A 16688-nucleotide genomic window follows, 5' to 3' on the forward strand; every position below is an offset into this window, starting at 1 on the left:
GACCTTATCTTGAATAAGGTCTTTGTAGATATGATTAAGGTAAAGATTGATATGGCACATACTTGATTAGAGTAGACCCTAAGTCCAATGAAAATAAGCTTATAAAAGAAAGTGAAAGACACACAGAGACACAGGAAAGGAAGTCATGTCCAGGTAGAGGTAGAAGTTGGAATTATGCTGACAAAAGTCAAGGATTCACCCTAGAGCTTTCTGAGAGTGTGGCCTTGCTGACACCTTTGACTGCTGGCCTCCAGAACTGTGAAAGAATGGATTTTTATTGTTTTCAGCAAATTCAGAGAATTGTTCATCCTGACATATTAACATGGCTATTTCCAGTCTCACCGGCATTGCAGTTGATCCTCGCGTGGGTCTAAAGAAGCTGAAAATCTCCAGTGCACATTTGCACAGAAGGCCTGAGCAGAGGATAAGTGGATCTGGTAAAAAACAAACAAATAAAAAACCACGTGAACCAGGCAACAACTGCTACTTGGTGTGAAAATCTGCCTTTTATTTATTGAAAATTAGAATGCATATAAACTAGTGTTTATATGGATTTTAAAATTTAGTTTTAGAACTGAACTGTAATACTTCTGCAGCACACACATTATCACAGGGAGATATATTTTGCTTTCCCCGAATCTTACTATCTTCATATACAGAATGAGATATTTTGAATGAAAAGAAATATTTTTGCTGTAAAATACTCGCATTCTAGTTTTTAAATTAATTTTATTCCCAAAGCCAGAACATTTTACCACAGAACTAAGTAGAACAATACAGGTACATGTATATAGTTTATCAGTTCTTTTAAATTACTACCATGGAGTTTCTTTAGTAAATTTTCTGCAGTTTGTCTGCACTCTATTTTTTCATCCCTTTTCATCTATGAGACAGTAAGTAATAGAATGATTCAGAAACATTGATTTTTGTTAGTATTGGCAAAATCATATGTTGCTTTAATTATTTACCTACTCAGCGGCTCAACTGCATTATGTTGTATCAAATTGATTCCGTGACCTGTTTAACATGTTTGCAAATGACAGTAACTAATATGATCATTTTTTACGTGCAATGTTGAGATGAGAAATTTGACTCTAATAATTAAAGTTTTATTGAAGACCATTAAAACCTCATTTATGTGTTTCTCATTAATGAACTAAAAATGATTGTATTTGAAAACAAAATCTGGAAGATGCTAAATAAACTCAGGGTACTTCAACTGGGAATCCGGTGAACAGAATATACACACATACTAGTGAATATTTTCAGTTATTTTTGTTTGTTTGTTGTTTTTTTTCCAGTACCGGGAATCGAACTCATGACCTTGCGCTTGCCAGGCAGGCACTGTGCCCCTGAGCTAAATCCCCAGCCCCTCTTTTCAGTTATTTTTAAAAGTTTGTTACCTGTTTCCTGTGTACGAATCATTTTCCATGTATGCTCAGCATTCCTTTTGCCTGTTTTATCTCCAATAGAACCTTTTGTTTCTGTATTGTGATTAGAAAGATTTTATTTAAAGTATTTCACATATAGGCTTGTAAATATCTAATATATAAGAATATGTACTGTATTGCGAAGTTAGTCTTGAGTATCAGCATTTGTTTTGTTTCAAGTAAAATGTTACAACACAGATTGTGTTGTCCAGCATGTTAGTGACTAGCCCCGTCTGGGTATTGAAACTCAAAATATGGCTAGTAGGACCTAAAATGGGTTATACTGTACATGTACAATGCATAGCAGAGTGAAAAATTTAGTGTGAGAAGAGAATAAAAATTATATCCATATTTTCAGTGATTTCACATTGAAACAATAATATTTTGACTACCTATGATTAAAACATGGTAATAAATGAATTTCAATAAATTTTTATGTTTTTCTTAAAATACACGTGTATATAAAGCACTGTTCACTTTTATATAAATATTAAAGGACCTGCAGGACTTCAAGCTACCTTGTAAAAAAAGAAGTTCCAGGAAAGAAAAGATGACACTTACTGAATATCTATTTTGTGTAGGGTTTTATTGTAGCACCCCTGTATATGGTCAGTACTTACTAGACCTTCTGAGAATTATGTCATATGATCATTTTATTGTTAGGATTGCTAAAGCTTAGACTGATTAGGTTATTTCCATTTTGCACAGGACAAGTTAAATGTCAATATAGAAGCTGGAGCATTTATCTGCTTCTTGCACATGTCTTACATTCATTTTGAAATAATTCTAACAGGAGATATTGGGGAAAGATGTCCTTTCCAATATCCTCTTTCCCCTTCATCATAGCAGTGGATTTTATGTAAGTTTTGTGTATCTCAACTGAATATCAGTCCTGTATACTAGACCATGAAGATCTGGACTTGGGTGCAGGCTGATAGAAATCTGTTTTCAACAAAAGCTAGTGCATATTCTTTGCCCCTTCTCTGTCCCTTTCTCCTTAAACATGAGTATGATGACTCAGGAATTAAGACAACTTGGTTGGACTGTGGCATATCTCTTAGGACTAAAAGGCACTCCTGAGAGAACAGTAATATTTAACAACCTGAGCTACCAGAGATCACAGAAAATTGGTGTAAAATCAGCTGTATGACTTACCTTAGATTTTCACATGAGAAAAATAAAAACAGGTTTTAAGCCATTAATATCATTGTTACCTTTTACTTTTTGTAAACTCATTCCTACTTGATTCCAATAGTAATTGGATAGTAATTAGATAGTAATAGATAGTGTGTAAAAGGGAATAAAACAGGTTTCTGGAATATTTTTCACTATTTGGAATAAACAGTAACTGGAAAACCTTCAGAATAATAACAATCTGACAGGAAGAAATGGGAAAATTTCAACCAGGAGATTTACAGGGCTTTCTGACCATGCTAAGAGTCAGAAGGGGTAGAAAAGGGATGAAGGAACTCAACACAATGTACATGACAAGCAATAAAAGTCAATCTGACAAAGTCCCTTTCAAACTATGCAAACAAAACCCTTTCCCTTATTTCTCAGAGAAGGTGCTCACTGTGTCTAACGAGAGCCACTCTGTACTCAGTTCTGTTTCCCAGCACTATCCTGAGGTCAGATAGCATGAGTGTGCCTTTGGGTGGTTCATGTATATTCCATTCAGGAACATAATCAGTAGTTAATGCTTGATTACGTTAAAGTCATCAAAATGGGAAAACAGCACATAAAACCTCCCTGTACCTGACCTGTCTGTCATAAAATCAGGGACAATGCACAAAATATGCAAAAGAATACTCACATTAGACACCACAGCGCTACAAAAGTGTAGAGCAGGAAACCAACACAAAACTGCCAACAATGACCAATTTTTTCCAAATGCAAAGTAGACAGCTAGAACCAAATGGAGAAGCTATTTATTTTATTTTGGTACATGCTCAAAGCTTGATTTTCATTTGCCCGCTTTCAGACTGTCATTTTGCCCGTGAAGTGTTTCATTAAACGTTCAGCTGACAGGCAAGTGATAGTCTTCAAACCTGGAATTAGTTCAGTAATAGGAATCTTTGCTCGAGGCTCTATCTGCATTTACAAGGCAGAGCAGTGTCAAGGAAAAGTTCTGCCAGAGGGAATTTGTAGAGGTGGGACCAGATTTTAGATTAAGAACTCTCTCTTGGTACTTTTGCTCTACTCAAGCCCTTTCATTCAGTACTGGTGTGTTAACTAACCAGTATAGGCTTCTTGTAATTCTAGGGAGAAAATACAGACACAGGTAGAAATTGACCAACAGAGACAGCATCAACCCCCTCCACATGACTTTGTTGAAGTATAAATCAGTGTCAATGTTTTGACTAAAAGGGTAAATTTTAAAGAAGTTTACCAAACCTATTTTCTGCATTTAATTTTTAAGTTACTCATAATATTCAGTGGCTTGCCAGAACTAGTTTCCTAAATTTATCTTCCAATTGCATTATTTTATTTCTTTACATTATGTACTAAAATGAAACTTTCCCATTAAAAATGTTGGAAATTAGAAGAAGATAAAATTAAAACTACTTGGGTTCCTTTTCTCTATGAAGTAATAATGCATTTTTTTGGCACTGGGAATCGAACTTTGGACCTTGCGCTTGCCAGGCAGGCACTTGTGCCACTGAGCTATATCCCCAGACCAATAATGCACTTAGAGCTAAAATATTTAAGAAATGGGAGCTTTGCGTTATGAGAATGGGATAAATAACAACTCAAGCAAGGTATGAACCTATAACACGAGAAGGGGGTTAGATTTCAAAACTAAAGAACAAACAAAATAAGTGCAGTTGTTGAGAAGATACCTTGTCCTGTTTTCTCCCAGTTATCTTAATTAGTGTTCCAGACACATTGCCTCCATACAAAGGTACAACTGAAACAACCCAGGCTGCTTAAGGCTTTAAAATCATTGTCAAATTTCAGCATTCTTAGAAAGTAGCTGAATTTCTCAGAAAACCTATAAATATTTCTCAGATGACTTTGAATATATCAAGTGACTCTAAGCTAATGAAAATTGAATGGGGGCTGGAGTTTTTCCCCAAAGCCTAATGTTTAGAATTTTAATCCACTATATTCAGTCAGCACTAATTAGAGGACTTCAGCACTGTGCAGACATCTATCACCGTGATGTGACTCTGGGGAGGCATGTGTGTGTAATTAATCACCAGGAATACCTGCCGTTCTCTAGTTTCCCTTGTGGAGAGTAGAAGGGAGCGAGATGAGGAGAGGTACCACAGTGTGTAAACAACTCCACACCCAATCCGTCCAATTATCTTCCTTTCTTAGAAGAAGCCCATTTTAAAAAGTTGTTAATTCTGTTTGTTTATTTACATATAATATATTATATATGTATGATCCATCATATAGATAGATAGTAGATAGATAGATAGATGGTCTCACCTGAAAACAATAGAGCTGCTTCACTGAGAGGAAAGGAACACATTACTGTCTTATAAAGAAAGTGCCATTCTGCCTCCAAAGACAGTGTTTCTCCCTGTGAATCTCCAGTGCCCAGCCCTGAAACACCTGGCTCTTCCTTGGAGATTTCCTTCAAATGCACTGAAAGAGTCTGACCTTTTTTAACTCATGAGATAATGAAAAGGCTGCCAAACATGTGTTGTCTCATAATTACTTTTACAGATCTGTGCCATAAGCTCTGATTAAATACTAAGGGAAAGGTCGCTAAAAGATAAAAGAAAGACAATGGCTTATTTTTGGATGAATGGAAATTCCTCTTTCCACATTCACTCTAGGGTTTTGTTTTGGGAGGTCTCTGTTTCTGTTGTCAGATATAAAGTTTCTTCTTGACCCGCTTCTCAGGGTCCTCAAAATCCCTTGATTTGTCTTTGGACAATAGGACTAAATATTTAGACATCACGGCTTTAAGGTGTATTGTTTTATTATAAAGAACATTTACCACCAAAGCAAGTTTTTTTCTGAGGCCAATAATTGCTTCTGACCATTTATATGTTTTGTTTTGGTAACTTTCAGTGGTTTATGAGACTGGAGCCTAGTGATCTCTATTGTTTTTTAATGTTCTGATTTGACTGATTGAAATTGTTTTCCTTCTTCTTTTTTTTTTTTTTTTTTTGGACTAGGGATTGAACTCAAAGCCTCGGGCATGCTAGTTACAGCGCTCTATCTCTCCCTGAGTTACATCTGGATCCCTAGTGGGAGAACCTGAATTTGAAAGTTTTAAACAAAATAAATAAAAGCATAATTCTTTAGGAAATTGAAAAGAAAATATTCTTTTATTCTATTAGCCTTTTCTATTTTATATTGAAATGTAACCTCACTCCTGCACCAACTGCTGTCCTGCAGAATAAAAATACCCAGGTTTAGTGTCCAGAAACTGGCACTCATTCTCAAAGCTCTTGATGGCCCAGAGGAGGAAATGGAAATCGGAAATTATTTGAGGTTGAAAAAGACAAGAGCACAATTAGAATACTAGAAGATAAGTTCTGCATTAGAATTTTGACTTGAACAAGCAAAGACAAAAGTGAAATCTTTACCATGCAAAGCAAAGATAGGCAAACACAAAATCTTAGAATGGGACTTAAAAATCAGATTAGACTCAGAACTGCTATTCTGCTGCTACCTAAAGCTGGCTTAATTCCTGAATTTCTTAATCAAAAGAAACCATCTTGATGTTCCTAAAACCCTTGAATTTATAATTTTCACAACTTAGGATAAAAAAAAAATCATTTTTTTCTGTGTTTTTGAGACAGCATTTTACTAAGTAGTTCAGGCTGGCCTCAAACTCACCTTGTAGCCCAGGCTGGTCTTGTATTGTCAGCAATCTTCCTTTCCTAACTTCCCAAGGGTTAGGATGACAGATGTGTACCGCCATGCCTGGCTTTAGGATAAAGAAAATGCTAAAAAGGAAAAATTAATCTAAGTGATGGTATCTTAGCATATTTTATTTATTCTCAGCTAGGATCCTCTTCAGGGCAACTGACAGATTCAAAATTGGCCTTGGATGGGAAAATAAATGGGAAGATTATATCAAGATTATAGCTTTTAAACATTTCACTGTATTTTCTTCTATCACATCCTCTCATTTTATTCCTTCTAAAATAACTCTCATTTACATATTATCAGGGAAAATATTGATAAGAAAATCTGCATTTGGGCATCTCTTTGTTTTCTTTTTGTTAGGTTATACTATTCCTGAAACTGCTTCAGGTAAGCCATAGGGCTTTGAATCTCTCCAGATCACATTATTTACTGAAGAGTTAATATAATGTCAGCATTTTTCTAATAACTAGTGATACAAGATCCCCAGTGATACAGGATTGGTTGGCCTGTGATGGATCTACCCTTAACTTCTACAACCAGAGATTTTTTTAGACTCCATATATGAGTGAGATCATGTGGTACTTTTTTTTGGTATATGTGGATTTTCACTAACTATAATTATTTCTAACTCCACCTCTGTTGTCCCAAATTTTAAAATTTCATTCTTTTCATGGCTGAATACTATTCCACCATGTACATATACTATGTATTCTTTATCCTTTCACTAGTTGATTGACACGTAGATTGTTTCCATTTCGTGGCTATTGTGCATAGAATAGCTGTGACCATAGGAATAAAGATATCTCTTTGATATATTTATTTCATTTCTTTGTTTCTTTCCTTTATATGTACTGGATTGCATCATAATGGGTCATTCTATTTTTAATTTTTTATTAGTACATGTTTGCAGTGTATATTGTTTATATTCATCATGCAGAGTTGGTATAGGTCCATAACACATGTTAATTATTGTTTTATCTCCTCTCCCTCTAATTTTTACCTCCCTTCATCTCCTTGTTCCCTTCCCTTTTGCAAAAGATCTAGGTATCTGACTCCTAGCATCAATCTTTTATTTTGCTCTTTGATTTTCTTATACTTTGAGTTTCCCTTATAAAAGAGACCATGTGATATCTGAGCTTGCATGTTGGATTTATTATGGTCTCCATGTGCATCCATTTCCCTACAAATGACTCAAGATTTTGTTTCTGGCAGAGCAGCACTCCATTGTGTATAAATAGCACACTTTCTTTATCTATTTATTTACTGATGGACATACAGGCTGCTTCAAAGATTTAGCTACTGAGAATTGTGTTGCCATAAACAGAGATATTCATGTAATATGATGTCTTTAACTTTGTTGGGAAGATACCTAGGAGGGAAATAGCTAGGTGAAATGAAATATTTATTATTACTTTTCTGAGGAATTGCCATACCCCCCTGCCAAAGTCTTACCAATATTTGTTATTATTTGATTTCTTTAGGACAGCCATCCTTTCTGGAGTAAGATGGAATCTGCATGTTGTATTAATTTGCATTTTTCTAATGGCCAGAGATTTTGAACATTTTTTCATGTATTTATTGGTCATTAGTACTTCTTCTGTGTAGTGTTCCTACATTTCAGTTGCCCCCTTTTTAATTTGAGGAACCTACAACCTGTTTTTGTAATGACCACCCTAATTTACATTCCCCAAAACAGTGTCCAAGGATCTCCTTTTCGCAATCTAACTTTAAAGCACGTTCCCACTTGAACTTCTGGCAAAGAATTTAAAAAGTCTTAATTCCAAAAAGGTTTGTTTTATGGTGACAGTGTAGCAAAGTAACAATGGAATTAAGGGATTAGAGAAATAAAATGTTCTCAGGATGGAAAAAGCATCAGGTAAAATTCATTGATAGATCAATAAATATGATATGATTATCACTTTTCTTTTAGAAAATGTGAGTCAGAAGAATTATACAAATAGTAGTAAGGTACCATTTTAAGAAGGAGGTGAAGCTAAGATAATGCCTTCTTGCCTGGCTCTTAAAGACAAAGACACTGAAAAGGAGAATGAATTATTCGGACTGAAAGCATTTTTTGTTCTGTGTGGAGTATTCATGTTTTAGGTCATTCTTTTTTATCTACTGCTGATTCATCAGCTTAGAGAAATGATTAAATTCAGTGCTGGGTGGAATGTGTTTGGGAGAGCTCAATAAACGTTAATCAAGAAAACTGATGCAAATTTACAAAGCAGAAAAACAGTATCATCTACACATTTAAGGTACATAATAGAAAATATAAACTCTGACATTTAAAATATGGGTTAAATATGTAATGAAATATATGGCTGTTGAAGTGGGCAATCTTATTTCTAATGGAAATTGACTTTGTTAAGTGGTAAATTCTGTCCTAAATTTTTTGATCATATTACCTTGTAAAGTTTACTACAAACAGAAAAAGAAAATTAAAGTACCAGGAGTTGCCTATCCAAATTTTTAAATACGCTTAACAACTTTGCATATAACAAAAATGATATTGATAACTATTAATACAAAATTGCTGGTATTAGATCTGAAAATTTAGCTTTTTGCTGTTTTATATTTTATTAACTTCATATATAAATATATGAATGAACAACACTCTTACCAGTTAATAGACTTGGCAGGGATACTTAGCTGGTGACAGGGTCCGGGCACAAATGTGTGTGGTATGGTAGTAGGAGGAGAGGGGTGAGAGAGGCCTAGGTTCCATGTGGATGGAGAGTGAAATAATGGCACCCTGACTCTCTGAGGATGCATCAATGAGTGTTACTTTCTTTAGTCTTCAATCGTTATACCACCCCTCTGTGTTTTTCCTCCTAATATATGAAAACTTGTTTAAGTCATGTAGTTCTCCTAGTTAGCAGGTTAAGGAGCTAGTATGTGAAACTAAGTGTACTTTATTTCTGATTTTATAGATTTAATCATGTTGTCTTAGTATACAGAAAGAATACTTCTGTTGTCTCATTTCTGTGTGAGGGTGTCATATCATTTCTAGCAAGAAGACTGACTCATGACTCCAAGAACACAACACCAGGGATGAACTAATGACCCACTCTATTAAACAATAAAATCATTAAAGTGACTACCATGTACCATTGTGTGTGAAGTACCTGTCATCTTCAGAAGCAATGTCCATCAATTTCTAAAAGGTCACCTAAACTCTAATATTCTCACCTTCTTGGACACGTTTGCTTTCCTTTTGCAATGGCCAGGATTAAAACATTGTGCACTTGGAAGACCTGGAGCAGGAATTAACCATCTACTTATAGTATCTTTTCCTCCGCACATCACCTCACCTTAACTAAATCTTAGCTGCCCCCTGAGGACTGGGCTCTTCCTGCTTGTGTAGATCTAGGAGATAATAGCGTCGCCACCACCTTCAAAAGCTTCATTTTAAGCATTTCATTCTCCTACTGCTACTTCTTATTAGCTCAACTGATTTATTTTACTCCTCAGCACTCTTACCTGTGCTTCCATTCAGTTTATGCATTGATATGTCATTAATAGGACTCTGCGGAACACATTCATAGCTGTCCTGTCCATCCGACCTTCTTCGTCATTCATCTCAGGGTGAGGGCATACCTCCTTCTATGAGAGTGTTTACAGGAGATGAGATAATTAGGAAATAACCATGAAGGAATCTGAAGAGAGGAGAACTAGCAGGTTAGGCAACATAAAGACAAGCTCAGGGGCCCCATTTGATTTGTTTCATTTTAGCTGTCTCTCGCTCGGGCTCTTACACCTAACCAGACTTTCTTTTTTTTTTTTTTTGGTTTTCTTTTCTCCGGTACCGGGAACCGAACTCACGACCTTGCGCTTGCCAGGCAGGCGCTTTTGCCGCTGAGCTAAATCCCAAGCCCCCTCAGACTTTCTTTTGTTCCACACCTTCCTTTGGGGCCCCTGCGCTTGCCCTTTATGTTGCCTAACTGGCTAGTTCTCCTCTTTTCATTTTCTCACAGTGTAGGCAGCCTCCCATGTTACCCCATCCTATCCTGTTTATGTACAAAATATTACTATTGTGTCTATTTTTTCTCATTTATGTATAAATTCAATGAGATGAAGGATCTTAACTATTTTGATGAGATCTGTATCTCCTTTGTTTAGAACGGGTAGACACTCACAGTAAGCCAGGTAAAGTATTTTATCACTGAAACTGGGCATAGTGGTGTGCACCTGTAATCCCAATATGCCAGGATGCCTGAGGTAGGAGGATTTCAAGTTCAAGTCCAAACTGGGAAGGAAACTCAGTGACTTCATGGGACCCTGTTTTTAAATTAAAAATAAGATACATAGAAAAAAGTAAAATAAGATAAGATACATAGAAAAATAAGATACATAGAAAAATAAGATACATAGAAAAAAGTCTGTAGATGTACTTCAGTGTGAAGCCCACGCATTCAATCTCCAATTCTAAACACAAAAAAATTTGAAAATTTATCAGTGGTGATGTCATAATCTCAAATCACCACTAAGAGAGATAGAAATGTTGAAAAGAAGAAATTGTGTTAACCAAGCACAAAAGATCATTTATAAAATCTTCATGAATAGAAATGACACAAGGCTAATTTGACATATATAATATGATCATATCACATAAGTATAATGATGAAGATGTTCCTATCTGTAAGCTAAGACAGTGAGTGATGAGGGTAAGAGGAGCTGGGAATAATATGACTCTGCAGTGAGACTCAAATGTTCCAAACAAAAGGATGATTTTTTAATCCTGTGAACTCTTTGGGCTTAAAAAGATGAATAACTGGAGTCACACTGTATATATTAAACTGAGTATGAATTGAGTAGATACTTGGCAGAGTGTGCTTATATTAATGAATTATTTTTAAAGTTTGGATGAATTAATTTCAGAGATATAACTATACATATATTTTATATATATATATATATATATATATATATATTTTTTTTTTGCAGTACTGTGGATCAAACTCACAACCTGGTGCTTGCAAGGCAGGCACTTATGCCACTGAGCTATATCCTCAGCCTGATACAACTATATTTTTAACTTTAAATCTACTAATATTATCTTTGGTTTTGACTCACACGTTTCAGGTTATGTAAAGTCTGGAAGTTCTGTTTTCATTTTGAAAACAAACAAAACTATTCTAGAAATATCAGTAGAATGTTCCTATATGCCAATCATGAACTCACTGAAAAAAGAACTAGGAAAATAGTACCATTCACAATAACATCAAACAAATTAAATACTTAAAAATTAATCTAATCAAGGAAGTTAAAAATCTCTACAACAGAAACTACGGTACTCTGAAAAAGAAGATTGAAGAGGACATAAAAAAAATGGAAAGACATCCCTTGTTCCAGGGCAGGTGAACTCAATATAGTCAAATTGGCAGTACAAAAATTGCCAAAACAGAAATTGAGACATAATTTGATCTGAATCAAAATACCAACAGTAGTTCTAAAAGAACTAAAGAAAACAATCCAAAAATTCATATAGAACCAAAAGAGACCCAGAATAGTAAATGAAGTCCTGGGCAACCAGAGCAAAGCAGGAGGCATCACAACCCTGGACTTCAAGTTAGATTATGAAGCTACAGTGATAAAACCAGCACGGTACTGTCACAAAAACAGACATGTGGATCAAGGGAACAGCATAGAAAATAAACAACTCCACATACATTCAGTCACTTGATCATTGAAAAGGGTAATGAAAATATACACTGGAGAAAAAGGGTCCTCTTTAACAGATGGTTCTGGGAAAAATTGGCTGTGGATATGCAGAGGATTGAATTTGGAGTCAGCTCTCTCACTACATAGTAAACTGAAACAAATGTGGACCAAAGAGCTAAATGTTAAAACAGAAACATTTATTTTCCTGGGATATATGATGGCTAAAAGTCATGCAGACATTTGCATCTGCAAGGACTTTCTCAACAGAAACTCAATTGCAAAGAAAAAAAAAATCAGAAATCAACCAATTTAAAAGCTTCTACACAGCAAAGGTAACAAAAGAATGAACTATAAAATGGGAAAAATAATTGCTAGCTATTTCTTGGGCAGAGGGCTACTATCAAGAGGATGTAAAGAGCTCAAAAGCCATAGAACACAAAGTGAGGAACTGAAATAAACAGACACATTTTAGAAGAGAAAGTAGAAATTGCCTATAAATGCAAGAAAAAAAAAACCCCTGACATCTGGCCATTAGAGAAATATAAATTCAAACAACACTGAGATTTCATTTCACTCCAGAAAAGAAGTCACCATCAAGAAATGAAATAATAGCAAATGCTGGGAAGCATTCTGGAAAAAAGAACATTTCTACACTGTTGGTAGGAGCATAAATAAAGTATGGACCAACCACTATGGAAATCAGCATAGAGATTTGTCAAAAATCTAAAAATAGAAATTCCATTTGACCTAGCTATTCCCATTCTAGATATATTTCCAAAAGAGTTAATGACGTCAGATACAGTGATACATGTGTACCCCTGGTTATAGCAGCACAATTCACAATAGCTAAATCTTGGAAGGGGCACATATGTCCATCAACAGATGAATGGATAAAGAAAATATGGCACTTACACACAGTGAAATACAGTCAACTACAAAGAAGGATAAATTTGAGTCCTTTGTAGGAAAATGGGAGTACTTTTAGACCATAATGTTAAATTAAATAAAGCAGACACACAAGCTTAAATATCACACAGTTTATCTTATATGAGAAATGTAAAATATAATTAAAGAGCAAAATAAAAGGTAATGGGAAATAGGGAGATAGACTTTTGCAAAAAAAAATGATGGAAGAGACAAAAGATAGACGAGGAAGAAAGGAAGAGAATTGGAAGAGGATGAAAAAAGAATTAGGATGTGCTATGTACAAGCACCAGCTTCCTAAGATGAGTGTAATCCTTATGTACTGCAAACATGTACAAATAGAAATGAAAATTCAAAGCAAAGAAGTCAAATAAATGATTCCTAGTTGAAGTGTGGAAGCACTAGGCAGACTAAAGTCAGGGGTAGGATGCCCAGGGCTGATTTTTGTTTGACTGAAATTTCCATAAACTCTGTTGGACTAATATATATGTGTCTAGTCGTGTTTACATATTTTGCTTACTTGGGAGAAGGGAGGGAAGGAAAAAGGGATAAAGAAAGGAATTAAGGTGTATTAGGTACATGTACTAATGCCCCACAAGCAGTGTAAAGATTTTGTATCATAGACATGTACTAATAAAAATAAATTAGCTTTATAACAGCATATGCTGTCTTGCATTATACATAGCACTGTATTCCAAAACTGGTGCATTTAATGACAAGGAAGTATCATTGAAAATGAAAATCAGCTAAGTCACAAATTGACAACCAATTAATTTTTTTTCTCTATTAAGAACCTTAACATCAAAAAAAAAAGAACCTTAATATCCCTGAGATTCTTAGGATGTTAGGGAATTTTTCAGGTAAAGCTAAATGTGTAGTTGATATTCCTCACTAGAATAAATATTGACATGTAGGGTTACTAACTGCAACATTAACTCATAATTGTTTAGAATAAATATCAGCTCTCCACAGATAGTCAAGAATCTCATAAGTTTAAAGATTCTTTTGGTGCAAATGATATAAATATTTTACCCTCAGTATTGCAAAAATACTTTGTACTTTGCATTAAATTATGGTGTGCTTGTAAATGTTAGGCACATACATGGGAAAAAAATCTGCTTAGGAATAGTTTAAATATAGAAATATAAATGTCTATAAGCAGTGTAGGATGTGCTTCTCTTTAAGTTTGCAAATTAAATAAAAGGGATTAAAATTTCAAAAACTGATCACCATAATCATGTTGTATCAGATATTGCAGCTACATAGGCAGATTTTGTCATTCTGATGAATCAAGCCCCCATATCATTTCCTTCATATTTCTAGTAATAGATTTAAGCCTATTTTCCCAGGACTCCCAAGTTCATTTATTTAGTTCTTTGAAAAGAGAATTTCTTGGATGAATCCTCTGCATTATAATTGGATAGTTTCCTTATAATTAAAGCCTGCACAGCATTTAAAGCTATATTAAAATTATATGTCATAAAATATTCATTGAAATAGTAGTAGGACTGAAACTTTCATACAAAGATAGAAAACAGTTCTTCTATTGAATTTTATTTTTAACCCTTCTAACAACAAAAAATGTACTTATTTCATTTTGCTTATTACGGATGCTTTGGTCACAAATAACAATATAACTCAATCTGGCCTTAGAATAACAAATATTCATTCAAAGGAGAGCATTATTTAAAAGCCTAGCTGGCTCAAAGATTTGTGAGGACTCTTTGTCTATCTTTACTCAGTATAGTTTTGTTTGAATGATTTCCAACATATATGTTCTTTGCAGATTGACATGCCAAAGAGTAAAATTAAAAATAATGTGCTTTCCAAGCTAGTTCCATTTGAAGTATCAGAAAAGATTGGTATTAACCTAGCTTGGGTTAAACACTAATTTCTGGACTAACTATTTGTCTATGAAATGCAGAACTCTGATTTGTTTGATGTTTCTACATCTCTGCAACAGGAGTTTGAAAGATGTGTTGGATCCAGCTGTAATGAGTCATTTATTGAGATGATGTATGTTAATCACCTTTCTATGACTGGAATAAAATACCCAACATACAAGCTAGAAGGCTTCTTTAGGCTTATGATTTAAGAGGGTTTAGTTGCTGGCTGGCTAAAGGCAGAAACATCATGGCAGAAGGGCATGAGAGATAATCTGGTTAACTCCTGCAACCAGGTAGCAGAGAACAAGGAAAGAACCAGAGAGGAAGAGGCCGGGGCCCAGATACAACCTCAAAAACAGTCTTAGTGACCTACTTCCTTAAACTGGGCCTCATCTCCTAATAATTCACTTAGCCAGAATAATCCACTCAACATTATGTGAAAAAACAAAAAACAAAACAAAAAAAAAACCATAATCAGGGTTGTGAAACTTTTAATTTCTTCCTGTTCAGTTTCTGGTTATTCTCTACTAGATTCTACTAATTCAGCTATATATTTATAAATACATAATCAAGTACTGGAGAATGTCATTGCTGAAGTCAGGATGAATGGGAGTTTATTAGTGCAAAATTAACCATTTCTACTAGCTATCTTCCCTTGAGTAAATTTCCCAACTTATCATCAGCTTAGAGCGCCAATTTAAAACCCATTGCCAATCCTCTTACACACATCCTTGCCAATAATATTATTTCCTTTACTGTGATATCCCAAATCTTATTTGACACAACCTCTGAACTATTAGAATCTAAATTCATGAGCAATTAATTAAACGCACACATATACAACCAGGCAGGTAGGTTATTTTCCTTTTATTTACAGACTTCCATCTCTGTAAGGCTTTCAAACTTTTGGTGCACAATCTCACAGTTCTAGAAGTTAGAATTCTGACATGTCTTTAATGGGCTGAAATCAAGCTATCAAAAGGCCTGTTTCACTTCGGGGCTTTATCAAAGAAGTTCTTATTTGTCTTTTCCAATTCTAGAGGCTTCTTGAATTTCTTCACTTGTGGTTCCCAGTTAGCAATCATATGACACCAATCTCTGATTCAGCCTTTACATTTCTGATTCGAACACTCCTTCCTTCCACTGAAAAGCACTACTGTGATTACATCACGGCCACCTACAAATCCAAAATTATCTTACTGCCTCAAGATACTGACTATTACATCAGCCAGGTTACTTTTTGCTATGAAAAATGGCATATTCACAGGTGCTTGGATGAGGACATAAAAATCTTTGGGGTACCATTATTCAGTACATCACACCTTCCTATCAGCACTTTCAACGTTTCATTATTTTCCTACTTTCACTCATTAACACCACTGTATAGTCACCATATTTCTGACTGCTTTAGAATGAATCTTCATGAGCTGTCTAGACAAATACACTTCTCATTATCCTTCACCCACATATAGAAATCACTCCCATCAAGGTCACTATGACCTTTGTAATCAAAATTTTCGTTCAACTCTCATTTTACTTGATCCATTGAATCCATTGTCAACATTTGAACTACATCTCATTGCTTTTTGAAACACATTTTTGAAACTGTAGGATCGTATGGGTTTTTTGGGTTTAAATTCAGATCTCTCATGTTTTATACTTTGCTTTCAAAATTTTTCTTCCTTTGTGAATTATCTTCATGTTAGCTTTCTCTGGATTTTGTCCTTGGCTCAATTCTCTACTCATTGAATAAGTATGTCCATCTAGTATGTCATAAGTCTATTTATGTAGATTTAATTTTCAGAGAAACTTCATAATTTCACATTCTTTTAGGAAGAGCAAAACATTCCTAGTTCTTAATTTAGGTATAAAAATGTTTCTATTTTAGAGAAAATATGTAACTGTTATTGTAATTTTCAGTTCAATGGAGAGAGCACCTCTATGCCTTAAT

Source organism: Chinchilla lanigera, unplaced genomic scaffold (assembly GCF_000276665.1).
Source record: "Chinchilla lanigera isolate Chin_1 unplaced genomic scaffold, ChiLan1.0 scaffold00008, whole genome shotgun sequence".
NCBI classification, from domain to species: Eukaryota; Metazoa; Chordata; class Mammalia; order Rodentia; family Chinchillidae; genus Chinchilla; species Chinchilla lanigera.